Source organism: Ochlerotatus camptorhynchus, unplaced genomic scaffold, assembly GCF_037179485.1.
Source record: "Ochlerotatus camptorhynchus isolate MF236.1 unplaced genomic scaffold, CSIRO-AGI_Acam_v1.1 ptg000338l, whole genome shotgun sequence".
Lineage (NCBI taxonomy): Eukaryota > Metazoa > Arthropoda > Insecta > Diptera > Culicidae > Ochlerotatus > Ochlerotatus camptorhynchus.
This window is the reverse complement of record NW_027040826.1, coordinates 1,379,755-1,395,396: the sequence shown is the minus strand read 5'-3', so window position 1 is coordinate 1,395,396 and position 15,642 is coordinate 1,379,755. Positions and strand designations below refer to the sequence as shown.

General features: G+C 40.5%; 2 pseudogenes; one reads left to right on the top strand and one right to left on the bottom strand.

Annotated features, from left to right (window-relative positions):
* Nucleotides 1-3,802: 3,802 nt before the first annotated feature.
* On the top strand, nt 3,803-4,732 carry LOC135708879 (uncharacterized; annotated as a pseudogene).
* Nucleotides 4,733-6,996: 2,264 nt separating this feature from the next.
* LOC135708878 (uncharacterized) lies at nt 6,997-7,724 on the bottom strand (annotated as a pseudogene).
* Nucleotides 7,725-15,642: the final 7,918 nt, after the last annotated feature.

Genomic DNA, 15,642 nt, shown 5'->3' with positions numbered 1-15,642 from the left:
ATAGGATGGATGTAATAAGGGTGGTATTCAGTGGAGAAAACCAAAGAAGGAAACCTTAAATTAGCTTCTAAGTGAAAAAAATAGTTTTACGAAAGGAAAAACATCAGCTGGTTTAAATAAAGTTAATTTTAAGTATATAACCAAAAATCTAAGGTGAAAAATCGGAAGATATCGGAAAGAAAAGATGCCGCAAGCAAGTCAACCGGTTACAACCCGGTCACAGAGTAGAAAAACTGGGTCATCGGCAGCAGGAGGAGCAAGGCGGGAACCGTCAGGCTTACGTACCGCAGCAGGAAGAGCGGTAATCAACGCAACCATGGATGCACCAAACAACACAAAAATCACGCCAACGAAGGTAGTTTATCTCGAACCGATCAAGTATGACGTCCCCATCCCAAGTCATCCAGCAGTAGTCGGAAAAAGCCTGATCGACGCCAGGTTTGCGCAGTGTAGCGAAATTACGAAGATCGGCAAATTTCGATTCAAGCTGGAGCTGCAATCAGTAGCGGACTTCACTCAACTGGAAGGAATCAAGAAGATATTCATCATGCAGGGCCACAAACAAACGTTGGTCTTCATCTCCAATGTGCCGCGAGAATTCACGGAGGAGGAAATGAGTGCGTCTATTATCGCCAGCGTTCCAGTTAAGAAGGTCGAGCGGATCAGGAAAAAGGGCAGAGAAGGCAAGCTAGTGGACACGAGGAACGTTAAGGTGACTGTGCACGGGAGGGAGGCACCTGACTCGATCAAGCTGTATGGAGTCAACTTTCGTGCAGAACTTTACATCTTCCCTGTAAAGCAGTGTAATCTTTGTTGGAAATTCGGGCACACGAAGACCAGATGCACAGGACGGGCACAATGCAGGAAGTGTGGGAAAGCACATGAGCTGGACGTAGAATGCGACAGCCCTCTTTGCTGCACAAATTGCCAACAAGACCACCCAGCAAATGATAGGAACTGTCCTGAACGCGGACGAAGAAGTAGGATTCTGAAGAAGATGCTGACAGACCGAGTGCCGTATGCAGAAGCGGAAAAGGATTTCCCGATACTACAGAACCGCTTCGCGCTGTTTGAGGATGAGTCTGAATTCCCAGATTTGGATGGGCCGGGCGGATCAACACCGGAGCCATTCCAAAGGGCTCAGTCAAGGGCAGAAGAGGCGGAAGATCCGGAGAATTTTGGAAAATGAGACAGGATGAAAACAGGATCAATGAGGGGAGTCTTGACGAAGGATGGGAGCATGAAAACAGGCAAGAAATAAGAAACCAGGGTGGACTTGTCTCAGCGAGAGGGCAAGGGGGGTCGGAAGAACGTGGCAGAGGCTTCAACTTTCATAAAGCTACGGAACTGGAAAAGCTCATCGCACAGATAAGGAAGGATCTCGTGTGGTTATGTTATGGGAGGAACTGGTTTGCCCCTATAATCGAGCTCAGAAGGAAATTGGGATCCCGCATAAGCCTGGAAAGAACCGAGATCGAGACGGATCAATTGTTGATTGAGGTCAGCATGGACTTGGAGAAAATTGTAGAGGACGCCACAGTAGACAACACGGAGCAGCAGAATAGACTAACAGGAACAAACAATGGATTATAAAATCCTAAAAATAATGCAACATAATATACAAAGTATCAGACAAACGGAAACAAGAGAAGAACTCTACACATGCATGACCTCGAACAACATAGAGGTAGCGCTCCTACAGGAAATTTGGCTAAAGAAGGATGAGAATTTCAAGCTGAAAGGGCACACTTTTTTCTCAAGTCGCCGTTCGGATGGGTACGGAGGAGTAGGAATCTTGATAGTAGATAGAATACTTGTGGAGAGCATCGAAATTCCAGAATTCGATTTGCTTGAAGAAGTAGGAGTCAAAATCAAAAAAGGGTTCCAGCAAATAAACTTTTTCTCAGTATACTTACCACCAACGAGGGGCTCGAATGACGTGAGCGGAAAGGAGATGTATGTACTAGGTGCAGATCTCAACGCTCATCACATTTCCTGGAGTCCGGAATTTACTACGTGCAGTCGCGGAAGACTGCTATGCGATTTAACCGAGGAGTCAAATCTGATTCTGTTAAACGATGGATCCCCAACAATGATCTCCCCTCCTGGAAGCAGGAATTCAGCTATTGACGTCTGGAAATCAGCAGTGACATCTCCAAGGTACAAAGAACGATAAAACGGATCAACAAAGAAGTCCTTATTAACCAGCTTAATACGATACGGCCGCAGTTCTTATACTCCCCGGAAGAAATGGTTACAGTGTTCAACGAAGCGGTAGAAAAAGCGCCGTTCAGCTTCAAAAATAAGAAAGCAAACGTCCTCAAAACCTGGTGGACAGATGAGATAGCAAAACTGTACACAAGCAAGTGGGAAGCACTCAGGGAGTACAACCGACAGAAGACCACCTTAAATTTCATCCGGCTGAAAAAGGAAAGAGCACTGTTCAAGAAAGAAGTAAGGAAGACCAAGCGGAGACATGTCAGGGAGTTGACCGAGAAGATCGATGAATCAACCCCACCAAGGCAATTGTGGAATCTTGTCAAGGGGATCGACACAGCTCTTACGGGAAATCATAAAAAGTCAGCCGAAATCACCCGCGAAGAGGGGGTAAACTTCATGAACCACTACTTCCAAGGAAGATACAGAGAGATACCACTGCCTGCAGTGTCCACCGAACGTTTTCTCGAAGGTTACGAGATGGCAATCAAGGAAGGGGAGATACTATCCGTCCTTCGACAACGGAAGAACCATTCTGCTGCAGGACCAAACGGAATGTCGTACGCCGTGATAAAACAACTAAATTCGGGAATGCAAAGCAAAATCTGCGAAATGCTCAGCCGAGTATTTGTTTCTGAGGAAATCCCGGATCAGTGGAGATCCAGCCAATCCCGAAGAAAACTGCCCTAACAGCATGAGATCAATTGCCTTGATGAATATCGAAATCAAGCTGATAAACTCTGCAATCAAGAACAGGTTGGCAGAAATCCCAACCATAAAGGACTTGATCCCTGAACTGTCCTTTGGTTTCCGGAAGCATGTCTCGGCGTCGACTTGCATCAATTACGTGGTAAACTCGATACACAAAGCAAAGGAGGAGCACAAAGAAGCCTTTGTGATTTTTCTGGATGTGAGCATGGCGTACGACTCAGTCGACTCAGCAATCCTGATTGGAACCCTAGCAAAATTGAGAGTACCGGACAAATTATCTCGTGGCTCCACGAGTATTTGAGATCTCGGTTACAGTTACTAAGAACGGAGGAAGGAACAATAGAAGTCGAAGTATCTGAAGGATTACCGCAAGGTTGTCCCCTCTCACCGATTCTCTTCAACTTGTACACGGCCGAGCTTCATGACCTTTCATTCGATGGCTGCGAGTTGGTGCAATTTGCGGACGATTTCGCTGTCATCATCACAGCAGACTCAGTGGAAGAAGCTGCAGATACCTGCTCAAAGTTCCTACCGCAACTTTACGACAGATTAGAAAAACTAAACCTAAAAGTGAGCAGTCACAAATCAGCGATCATCCCATTCACTAGAAAGCGGACTGAAGGCCTCAAAGTGAACAGCGGATCAAATCCCTTACGAAAAGGGAACTCATCAGGACACTTTGGTACAGAACTCCGCTGATGAAGTTTGTCGGAGAGACTCTAAATAGAGAAATGGGCAACGAATCTTTTCTAACGGAGATCACAGACAAGCACTACTCTTCCAAGTCCACCCTTCAGACAGGGAGTTCCCCCTGTTGAAGAGAAGGCGATTCATTCCTGAAGTCAAGTTCGATAGGATTATTAAAACAACGTTAATGGAAGCAAGGCCCAAGAAGGAACGCACCCCTGCAGCAGTAGGGCAGGCACTTTTCCAGGAAGCAAGCCAGACCGTGTACAAACAGCATAACAGAATATATACAGACGCTTCAAAAACGGCTTCAGGCACGGCAATTGCCGTGTTCGATGAGACAGATGAGACCAGCGTAGCGGAAAGCATCAATATCAACTTCACGATTACGAATTCTGAATTGCTCGACATTCTGAAGGCGATAGAGCTAACGAAAGAGAAAGGCTACAAGAAAACGGTCATATTCACCGACTCCAGGAGTGCCTGCGATATATTGCTGAACGGAAGTCTATACGAAGCAAATTACCTGCTGTGGGAGATCCACAAGGAATTCCAGGACCTTGGAGGACGAACGATCAAGATCCAATGGGTACCAAGCCACAATGGTATCAAAGGCAACGAGACAGCGGACCAACTTGCCGTGACCAAAACACAAGAAAAACAAACATTCTACCATGGAATAACGGTAGGAGACGCCTTAAGACTCAGCAACACAGAAATATGGGAGGGTTGGACCTGGAAGTACAAAGCAACATCGAAGGAGAAAGCGAAATGGCACTACCAGCTCATGGACCGGTCAAACAAGAAGATATGGAGCAAGGATCTCAGGTTGCAGCCAGATGAAGTGAAAGTCTTAAGCAGAATAAGAAGCGGACACAGTCTGACCAAGGAAAGAAAAGCAAGCTGGGGATGGGAACTGTACGATACGTGTGATTGGTGTGAAGTAACCTAATACTTAAAACACATCCTATACGACTGCCCTCGATACAACCAAAGTAGAAGCAGATACATAGTACTGGACTACATGAAACCGTTAGAAATGATCCTGACGGAAAGTTGCGAAGAAGAATTGAAACAAGTGGTGAAGTTCTTAAAGGAAAGTAACATCCACATCTAAGACGGACAACCATTCATCAAAAACCTACACCTTTAAATTAAAGAAACAAAGCAAATTACTGACTACCAGCGGCGAGATGGACCAGCCATGGTCTTAGCCTGTCTAAGAGACAAATCCATAAAAAAAAAACAATGACATTGACGTCACTGCCAACAGCTGTTTCACGTGCAAAGATATAGAAAAGAAACAATAGAAAAGGGCCCATCAGCATTTGTAAACAAACCGTTCCAAAGCCCATTCCTCACAAATCGAAGGCCGCCCACACAAACCAACACCATCATCGTGTAGGTAGAAGTTTCCCCTATCCGATGATAGTGTTGGTGTGCGTGGGTGGCCTTCGCTTTGTGAGTAAAGGGCTTTGGAACGGTTTGTGTACAAATGCTGATGGGCCCTTTTCTATTGTTGATACAGATTTTACTACAACAATAAGCCTGCTGGCGCGAACTTTATATAAAAGGCATTGAATCATGTCATCCTGCCGTATTCTTGTTAAAATGTAAACAACGATCAGTTTTCAGTCCGTTGCTGAATTAGCATTAAATTTTAGCATTTTTTAAGCAGATTGTTCACCCACCAAGTGCATTACATTTGATTGGCAATCAAATGCTCCTTCCCAGCTCCAATACATCCGAAGAGGTTCCAGTCGGCTCTTGTCGAAAAAGCTTAGTGAAGCAGCTCCTCCGAGACTTTTTTCTAGGGTATATATATGCGGTTGACACCTTGTTTCAGTAAGTTACTGACTTCTATCTTTTTCAGCACAACAAAACACAAGAGCGTCATTTAAACGAATCACAGAAACGTATTCCAAACTTCACTGATGAGCTGATGAGTACCAACATTGTGTTGGTTAACATCAGGTGCTACAGTCGTTTACTGAAATAAACACTGATACTAGCTGGTTCGGGCCAATAATAACTAGTTAATTTTACTTTTCATTCTATTTAAATAGATTAAACATATCGTTATTATAATTATTGTTGCAAGTGTTCAACGAAGATGGTGTCCACTTTTGTCGTGTTCAAAGGTCTGTAAATCTGGCATCGTTGCAAGAGAATGCTGCTCCACGCAGGTCCAATGATAAACGACGTGACCGGATGGATGTGTTACGTAGCTGGTTGAGAGTGTTTAAATAAATAGATGTGACTTCCTTTTCTCTGAAATTAATTATAAATTTACTACGGAACTTTAAAAAATTCAAGTGCCTATTTCTTGTTTGGATCCGAACTGTACCAACTAACTAATAAAAAGTTGCACTTAGCTCTGCGGTGCTTGAGCAGATTCAGACGTTTTTTTTTTCAGTACACACTAATCCAGCATTTAGTTGTTCGGTTTTTTTTTGTACTGGGCTTACACGGTAAAACGAAAGATTTACTGAACATTCAGTTTAAATCAGGTGAATAACCGACGTTCTGCAAAACACAAACTGAACTTCGGTATCGTTTGATGCAAAATACTGAACACAGAATATTTATTTACTGAGAAAGTCGTTAATTTCCAAATTTTCGTGATTTCACGAAAAGTCAGCAAAAATAATTACTGTACCCAAAGTAGTCTTTATTTTTTTACCGACTGGTCAGCAAAATAGCCACCTTGTTTTACCGACCACGAATTGCATAACTCTAACCTGTCAATTTTATTCCCGCCGCCATTTTAGCTTCAGTAAAATCCGGGAGCAAGTGTTTAATCGCGCGGTTTTGTTAAAATTTGAATTATATCATAACGGAACTGAGAAAGCTCGACAGCGAAATTGAAGTACTATTTCGTTAGTACCAACAATTATTATTTACTCTTTTTGCAGTTCCTTGATTTCCAACAAATTTTGATTAACAAAATGGATGTTTGCATTGTTTGCTTTCACTGTCGACGCGCTATTCCGGGGTACGTCAAGGGATTAAGTCGTCATATTAATTGGCATATTATAAACGGTGAATTGCACCATGGTGCAATTCACCGTTTATAATATGCCAATCCTGCAGGATTCATGCTTTTATGACTGCAAATTCACTACTTTTAATATAACTGTGTAACACAGTATAATAATGAACCAAATAACTGTCTTTTCAGTTAAATTGCAGCAAAATAAACAAAGAGAAAATACTGGGTTTTCCAGTATACGCAACTCGAACCAATTACTGAATGAACAGTTATTTTTGACAGATTGACTTTACGGACAGTTCGGTAATGCAAATTATTTCTGTGATGACTACTGGGCGATCCGCAATTCAAAAACCCAGTAAAATTTTACTGACTCCAGTAATCTAAAGTTAGTGTGTAGGTTCCTCTAGATCATTCCCAGTAGAGTTCTTAGTTTTGCGAGACTTGTATTTCAAATTGTTTGGACGGTTCTTATGTTTCGATGCCGTTTTTGCTTGCAGCCTTGCCTTGCTATTTTTCGTTACACGTTTGAAAAACTCATCGCACTTCCGTGAAATCTTTGTCAGCCAAGCGAATCAGTTTCAAAAACAGCGATCGAAAATTAGTGTAAAATTTCAACGGAAATTAACCCGGAGATTCTAAGAAAATGCGCGTTCAAAGAATCATTCTCATCGGTTACTTTGGAGTTTCCAGTCCATGAACATGAGTCTACGAGTTTATAGCAACTGTCCATACCTGTTGATTTGCCGTCTGTTCCGCAGATAAAACTCATGTTAATTATGTATTTTTCCATAGCAGTAGGTTCTTTCAGGCTCTCTTCCAATGCATTTAGATCCGAAAGAGAGTCCACCGGTTTCAGTAAGATGTTGGTTTTATCATTTGGCTGGATATTCCCAAACATATTGCTCTCCATCAAATAATCCACGCCTATTTGCATTTCAGCAAGCGCTTGCATTAGTTTCAGCTAGTTATTCACAATGATCTGTTGGTTTTCCAGATTCATCTGCTGGTTTACAATCATGTTGGAGTTTTGTGAGTTGTGCTGGATAAAGTCAGGAGATAGGATCAATGCTGATGGCCCTGGTACATCTTCGTTTGGTCCATTACCGAACAGCATGATGGTGTCAGAGTTATTGGTCTGAATTTATAGAAATGTTCCCCTATAAAGAAGTGAATTTGTGTCGCATATATTATAATCTCATCTGATTCTGGATTTTACAGTCAGCTTCACAGGTGTCAACCTCCTGCCCAGGAATAAGGAAAACTTCGTTAAAGTCTCTTATTGTGTTTCCCTTCCGACTGGGGTACTTGGAGACTTTGGGGCAAACTTTCTTTGACGGTGGTGGATTATTCCCTTCGTTGGCCTCCGTATCCGAAACTGGCTCCATCTGTTTCAATTCCGCTTCAGCCTCCAAGCGAGTCTTGAAATCTCTTTTTTTTTCCACTCAATTGATACGTTCCCACTTTGGGTTTGGCGTGGAGAACTCGTCTTGAGAGAGTTTTGCTACCGCGTTTTTTTTTTCGGCCAGTGTAGGCTTCCAGCCTCTTCCCAACCAGAAGGAATCTAGACTAACATTTGAAAGGGGCGTAAGAGCCAAAATGTAAACAAACCATATTTTGCCACATATAGAGAGAATAGTTCACAAACTTCTCGATAAACACGAAAAAGTAGAAGAAAATATCACTTCAAATCACCAAAAACGTTTCTTCTTACATGGCGTATTTCCAACTTTCAAATCTATGATGAATATGGTTGTTACGCCTTGCACCAGAACAACGAATTATATTGTTTTAATATGCCAAACGTATTGACTCTGTAGTATCTAGTCACGCCCGATTCATTTGAAACGCATCCGATTGATATTTCACGTGTAAACAACGAACAAAAAGAAGACCAAAAAATCTCCGGGCGTAATTCCACTCTCACAAAATTTGCGAACGAAGAACCAAGGCGGAACAACAAACAAAAAATCCCGAGGGTGTACTTCCACGGCGTATCACCAGTGTTGGCAGTTCAAAGGGTGGATGATCTGGGGGGTAACAACATGTATGAAATTATCAGGGCGTATGATGTTTTCTTCTCAATTTCACGACAAAGAAAACTTTTTTTGAGTTTTTAGTGATGCACGATGATAGATTACACTATTAACTATATGTCAAGCTTATAAAATCAACCAGAAAATGGAAAGTCGTGTAATAGGATTAATTTTTAGGTCAACAAAATTCAGAAGCGATTTTCTCGATATGGTCATTTTGGAATTACGCCCTTTTCAAATGTTAGTCTAAGAATTACGGTTAGGCATGTTTCGCCTCTTTCAATTGTTTGTACCACTTTAAATGGCATTTGGTATTCAAATTTACTTTATAAAATTTGTTGGTGATTTTATGAAAGCAAAATTGCTTATTTGAATATATCCATTAAAAAAAAATTCCTCCTCCGCCATATTACTAATTTTTGGCACGTATTTTTAGTATTTTCAATTTCATCATTTATTTTCTTGAATATCACTTAAATTTAACCAAACTATATGTATCTGACAATAAAGATTAAAAAAAAAATAAAAAAAAAATTCTTATATATAATTCGCTAAGCTCAATAATCAATCGTCGTAAAAAAAAGGTTTTATGCGTTTCGACATAATTTGTAAAAATCAAAGGTTTTCTAGGGCGAACTTACTTTTTATGATTTTTTAATGATCATTTTACAATGCATTTGATTTGGCACTACTAATATAAGAGTGTCTTTTTCATTTAGAAGCATTGTTAATATACCACTTCGTTAATGTATAAATTGAAGTATATATTATACTGTCCTGTTCCGTGATAGATATGTTTTTTTTTATTGTTGAAATGGATTTGTGTAGAACGGGTGGTATTTATGAATCCTTTCTTTGGTAAACGCCATTCTAAGCAGATTTAGCAAGCACATAGGGAAAATTGCATTTTTAAGGTTGATGCCAAACAGCTTTTATTATAGTTTAAATACGGTTTTCAAATAGCTTTCAACAATTATGTCATGTTATCTTTCTACTGCAATTCTATCTTAAAATGCTTCGGAAATGTACACTTCAGAACCTTCTCCAGAGTGGGCCAACTAGACAGATTCTGGTTTTAATGAGGTTTTGGTGGAAGTAATGAAGTTAAAGTTGCCTTGACCAGTGTTTTATAGTTGTTGTTTTATAGTAGTGTTTTATAAAACTTCAATTGCTACTTGCACACTTAAAAATAACTATTTTTACACGAGACGTAATCTATCTTTGACGTAAATTATGGAACGTAAACCAACATTTCATGTAAAATTAAGAGTTCCCAAACCGAAACATACGCAACACGACGAAAAGTACGATTGATTGAATTTATTTTCTCGTTTCTTTCGACTGATTCTTATGTCATTTCGGCCGCTTGCATGTGTCGGTCTCAGGGAACGGAAATTTACACGACTTTTTGGTAGTGTGTGGGTAGTCCTATGGAGCATCAGGTTGCTCGGGATTCTCTGAATATTTCCTCTCGAGAATTTTTTTTTTGATGATTCCTGGGGAGCTGATTTAGACGAAGTAAAATCTGTAACTAAAAAGTTTCAAAATATGAAAGCTCCAGGTGATGATGGAATTTTTTTTCCTTGCTTTGTTTTCCGTCGATCTTGTTTTCCGTGCTGAGCACCAATGCTGCCGACGCCAGGGAAGCAGCGCCCACTCTTGGACCCTACCTATCGACCCATCAACTCATGAACCGGGGAACAACGGCTTTACTTCCCGTCCGAAGGAAGGCATGATCAGAGATGTTATGCCTCAGAACATCCCGGCGGCGCCAACTGGGATTGAACCCAGGCCTGCTGGGATGAGAGATAATCACACTTACCACAACACCACCGGCGCCACAATGATGGAATTTTCTATATCCTCATCAAAAAACTCCCAGAGAGCACCTTGTCTTTCTTGGTAAAATTATTTAACAGATGTTTCCATTTGGCATACTTTCCTGATAAACACAGCAAAATATAATTTTGATATCACATCAAAGTGGATGCACTACATTCATGTCGAAAATTTCATATAATTTTTATGACCACATAAATAAACAAATGCAGTAAAAGCAGTGTATTGTCAGTTCATGCATTGTATTAATGATAATTTTGTCCTTTTTAGCAAGTAATATTACACCATATTTTCGACATGATTGTAGTGCATCCACTTTGACGTGATATCAAAATTATTTTTTTGCTGTGAATGGAAAAATGCAAAAGTTGGTAGCTTCTAGCTACCGTCCAATAAGTAAACTTGTTGAAAAGATAATTTTAAATAGAATGATGCTTCACATCAATACGAACTCAATTTTTGCAGATGAGCAGTTTGGATTTCGCCATGGGCATTCAACTACTCATCAACTCTTAAGAGTTACCAATTTAATTCGTTCAAACAAATCTGAAGGCTGCTCAACTGGAGTTGCTCTTCTAGACATAGAAAAAGCATTCGAGAGTGTTTGGCTTGAAAGTTTGATTGCTAAATTGAAAATATTTATTTTTCCACTATATATTACGAAAATAGTTCAACATTATTTTACTGACAGACTGCAGGTTAATTATCAAAATTCCAAATCTAATCGACTACCTGTAAGAGCAGGAGTTCCTCAGGGTAGCATTCTTGGGTCTATATTGTATAACATTTTCACTTCGGACCTCCCTGATTTGCCTCAGGGTTGCCACAAATCTTTGTTCGCAGATGGCACAGGAATTTTCACTAAAAGAAGACTTCTTCTTCGTGTTGTTTGCAGCAGACTACAGAAAAGTTTCGATATTTTCTCTTCTTATTTACAAAAATGGAAGATTTTTCCCAACGCTTCCAAAACTCAACTTATAATATTTCCACATAAGCCTAGAGCTTCCTTTTTGAAACCTAGTAGTAGTCGCACTTTGAACGGAGTTCCAATTTCCTGGTCAAACCAAGTGAAATATCTTGGATTAGTACTTGACCAAAAAAAAACTTTTAAAGATCACATTGAGGGCATTCAAGCTAAATGTACCAAATATATAAAATGTTTTACCCTCTTATAAACAGGAAATCCAAACTTTGCCTGACGAATAAACTTCTAATATTTAAACAAGTGTTTAGACCGGCCATGCTTTACGCTGTGCCAATATGGTCTAGTTGTTGCACTACCAGGAAAAAAAAGCACTTCAAAGGATTCAGAACAAAGTTCTCAAGATGATTTTGAAGTTGATTCCTTGGTACAGTACTACCGAGGTACATCGAATTTCGAATGTTGAGACTTTAGAACAAATGTCCAACAAAATAATTAAATATTTCAGGCAAAAATCGTTGCAATCCTCAATTGCAATGATTAATTCCCTTTATACTTAGATAAGATTTAGTTCAAGATTTTAGTTTTATGATTTCAATTGTTATACTAACATGCCAGTTTAAAAACCCTGTTTAAAATTCTGAATTTCCAAGGCAGGAACAATGTAAAAACACTTAGATATATATCATAACAATTAAGGCTTGTAAGTTATTGTAGTAACTAGAGCACCTAGGTTAAAATGAAATGTTATTTATTTTGAATTTGCAACAAATAAAGAGTAAAAAAAGCGAGAGGAGATTTTACTGACGATTAACATTCAAATTTGTTTCTGTGAAATTGAAATCGTTGTTTTTCTTAAATACTGTTTTACCTGGTATTGCGAAAAACATGGTCAAACAGCAGATTATAATCGTTAAAAATTAAAGAGAACAAAAAAAAAGTGCAATTTTTTTGTGTGTGCTTATGATGGTATTTCAATTTCATTTTGCTCAAAGCAAGCTCATCCTTCAACACCCGTGGGCTGTAGGTTCTGTGCTTCCTGAATGCGTACTTTTTCCTATTTTATTCGTTTAATATGATTTCATACCCGACTTTGCTCCCGAAAGTTTCCTGAGGGAGTTAAACTTGATGCATAATATTTCCGCATATTGTTCTGTGCACATTCAAAGTCGATAGAAGAGGACGATGTTTCAAAACAGCTAGTTTGTATATTCGTTGATAGGGATGTGCATTTCATTTCGTGAGATTAATTTACACGATCTTTACATTCATTTTATTAAACCGATTTCATCTATCATCGATTCAGCAGAGACTGAATGATTTTTCTTTCTATGAAGGAATGGTACAAAAGACCAACCCTACACCAAGTCGTGGAAGCACAGTGTAAAAATCATTTCCTGTGCACTCACTTCTGCACTCTTGAAATTCCTTGGTATTGCAGCGGCGGCAAATCGCGTGTACACCTCCAACTCTCCATATGAATTTCTCGGTGAAGGATGCATTCTTCGCGTTCTGTGGCCTACCCTCAGGTTTTCGTTCCAAGTCCTCTCGTTTTCCATCATCATTTTTCCGTCGACCGGCTGTTCGCCGAAAGCGAGGTGAGCGGTTTGTGAATGTTTCGTGTTTTCGCGCACTGTCTCTCGGGTGAGTTATGTAGCACAAGATGAGCACACACGCAATAGGAAAGCGGAACCGCTTTTTTCGTTGTATTTCACCTCTTTTTTTCCTACAATTCGCTAAGGAAACGTGTTTCATGTTTGCTCGGCTAAACAATTTTTCCTCTTGTGCCGTTTTTTTAGCGAGCCGCGAACCCTCGTTGGTGATTCTTGGTGGGTTTTCTCGGTTGATTCAGTGGCATTGAGAGACAGCGCAGGAGACATTTTCCTCATACATACGAATGTCGGTACAAGCCGCTCTGGGAAAGTCGTAAAAGAAAGCTACTCCTTGGCCTCATCATTTCACATATTTTTTTGTTATTTGCAATCCCCAGATGTATGCGAGATAAAATTGCGCTTGGTCGGTATACGTTCGTCTGGTGCAAATAATGCGTAACAAGCTGGAATCGAGGCAAGATACGGATAAATTTTTAATTATGTTTACCAGCAAATTATGTTCTTGATCAGATGATGCGGATAGGCAAAAGCTAGGAAGATTATGCGGTATGCTTTGAATACATGGCAGTTACGGTATTTGACTCTGCAGGGAATTGCGTTACCTCAGTCTATATTTCTTGCTTTCGTGTTCTTATGTTTGTGTGGTTGCGACACAGAATGTAAATGTGGCCTAATCTCAAACGTATGTCATGTGAAGATGCTGTGTGAAAAGAAAATGAATCATTGGAAACTAAACTGAGCAGCTGATCCACATTGCTTATATATAGTGAATCTTTAGGGTGGTTAATTGACTTTAGCAAATTGATTTAACTTCAATGTTAGCGCGAAAACTTTCCTCATTAAACTTATATGAAATACATGGGATGCACCACATACACTCAATCGGGAAATACAAAATTCTATTATTGATTTGCATTACAAGTATACAGCATTTGTAATGTTTCACCGCATGAACAGATTCTGTGAGGGACGCTGCCCATTTGACTGATGAAAAATTTGAAATGTTCGCTCCACAGTGCTCAAAAGGTTTCAAATCGGATCATCACTAGTCTCTACAAATTTGAACTCATTTGGTAATAATCTGACTAGGCACAAATAATTTGAAGTTATATGGAAATTAATATGATAAAGCCAAACTTTATGTTCATTGTCTTCCAGCCTTTTTCCATATTGCACTGTAAAAAAATTCTACATCTATTCTCATGGGAAATTTTCGCAGCTAATCTTAAAGAATGATCAAGCAGCTGTTTTGTGGGCAACACTGCACAGTGAGCCAGGAATTAAATATAGCAGGAAAAATTTAATACGCTCACGGATTGCATCCAATTGGCTTGACGTCTTCAATGATGTTTCTTGAACTGGTTGGGACTACAATTTGGTGGATAAAAATAGTTCAAGTTTTGGCCGCAAGGATGGCGCAGCGATACCAACTTTTTTATTTCTCAAGATAGAGGCTTAGCGGCGCCGGTGGTGTAATGGTAAGCGTGATTACCTCTCACCCCAACAGGCCTAGGTTCAATCCCAGTCGGCGCCGCCGGGATGTTCTGAGGCATAACATCTCTGATCACGCCTTTCTTCGGAAGGGAAGTAAAGCCGTTGGTCCCCCGGTTCATGAGTTGATGGGTCGATAGGTAGGGTCCAGGTGTGGGAGCTGCCTCCCTGGCGTCGGTAGCATTGGTGCTCAGCACGGAAAACAAGATTGACGGAAAAACAAATCAAGGAAAAAAAGGTAGAGGTTTGCTGTCTTGGGCAAAGTTGTAGAACGTAAAATTTTATGAATAGTTGCCCTGGACATAAAAGCTATGCATCTTCAAGCAACTGAGATAAAAAAAAAAGTTCTATTGGGCGAAGTTCTTGCGAGGTTTGCGGATTTTCCTCGTTCGGCACAAAACAACATCGTTGGTTTCGTATCACTCCATCACCGGTTTCGCGTAATGGCACCTTTGTAAGACCCGAAGATGGACAACGGGTGCTTCCGAAGGCATTCTTCTTTATATATTTAGCCGTTGATAGTGCCGGTCACTATGTACGACTTGCTTAATTTGCCGCACCCACAGATCGCCTGCGACACTAAGTACTTCTTGGCAAATTTGTCGACCTGCTTCTTCCGGAACTTCTCTCGAACATCCATGTGGGACTTGCCGACGAAAAACTCCAGGCCGCTTGGCGTCCGCTTTAATGTATATCTCGTCTTCCATTACGATGTAATTTGGCTGAACCAACCACTCGCGGCACAGCTTCCTGGAGCGGGATTTTTCCACCGTATTCTGTTTATCGGTTCGGTTAGGCACCTTCTTTACCTGGAAGACATGTAGTCCGACCCACTTCATTGTCTTCTGGATTAACCAGACGGAAGAATTGACCTTCTTGACCACGTCCCGAATCGAATGGTTCGGATTGCGCTTGAAGTAATCTCTCACCTTCCTTGCGTTCACGGGGTTGGTCGTCTTCACTTTCTTTCGCTGTCAGCTCACCGTTGGGTCGTCTGGGTCTCCTTGAACGATTTAATCTCACGTGAAACGGTCGAATTTTCCAAACTGTTTCGCCATCCACCTGTGGGACTGCCATCTCTATAACCACTTGACAGATTGTGACGAGATTTTGAAAATTTAAACATTACACCCC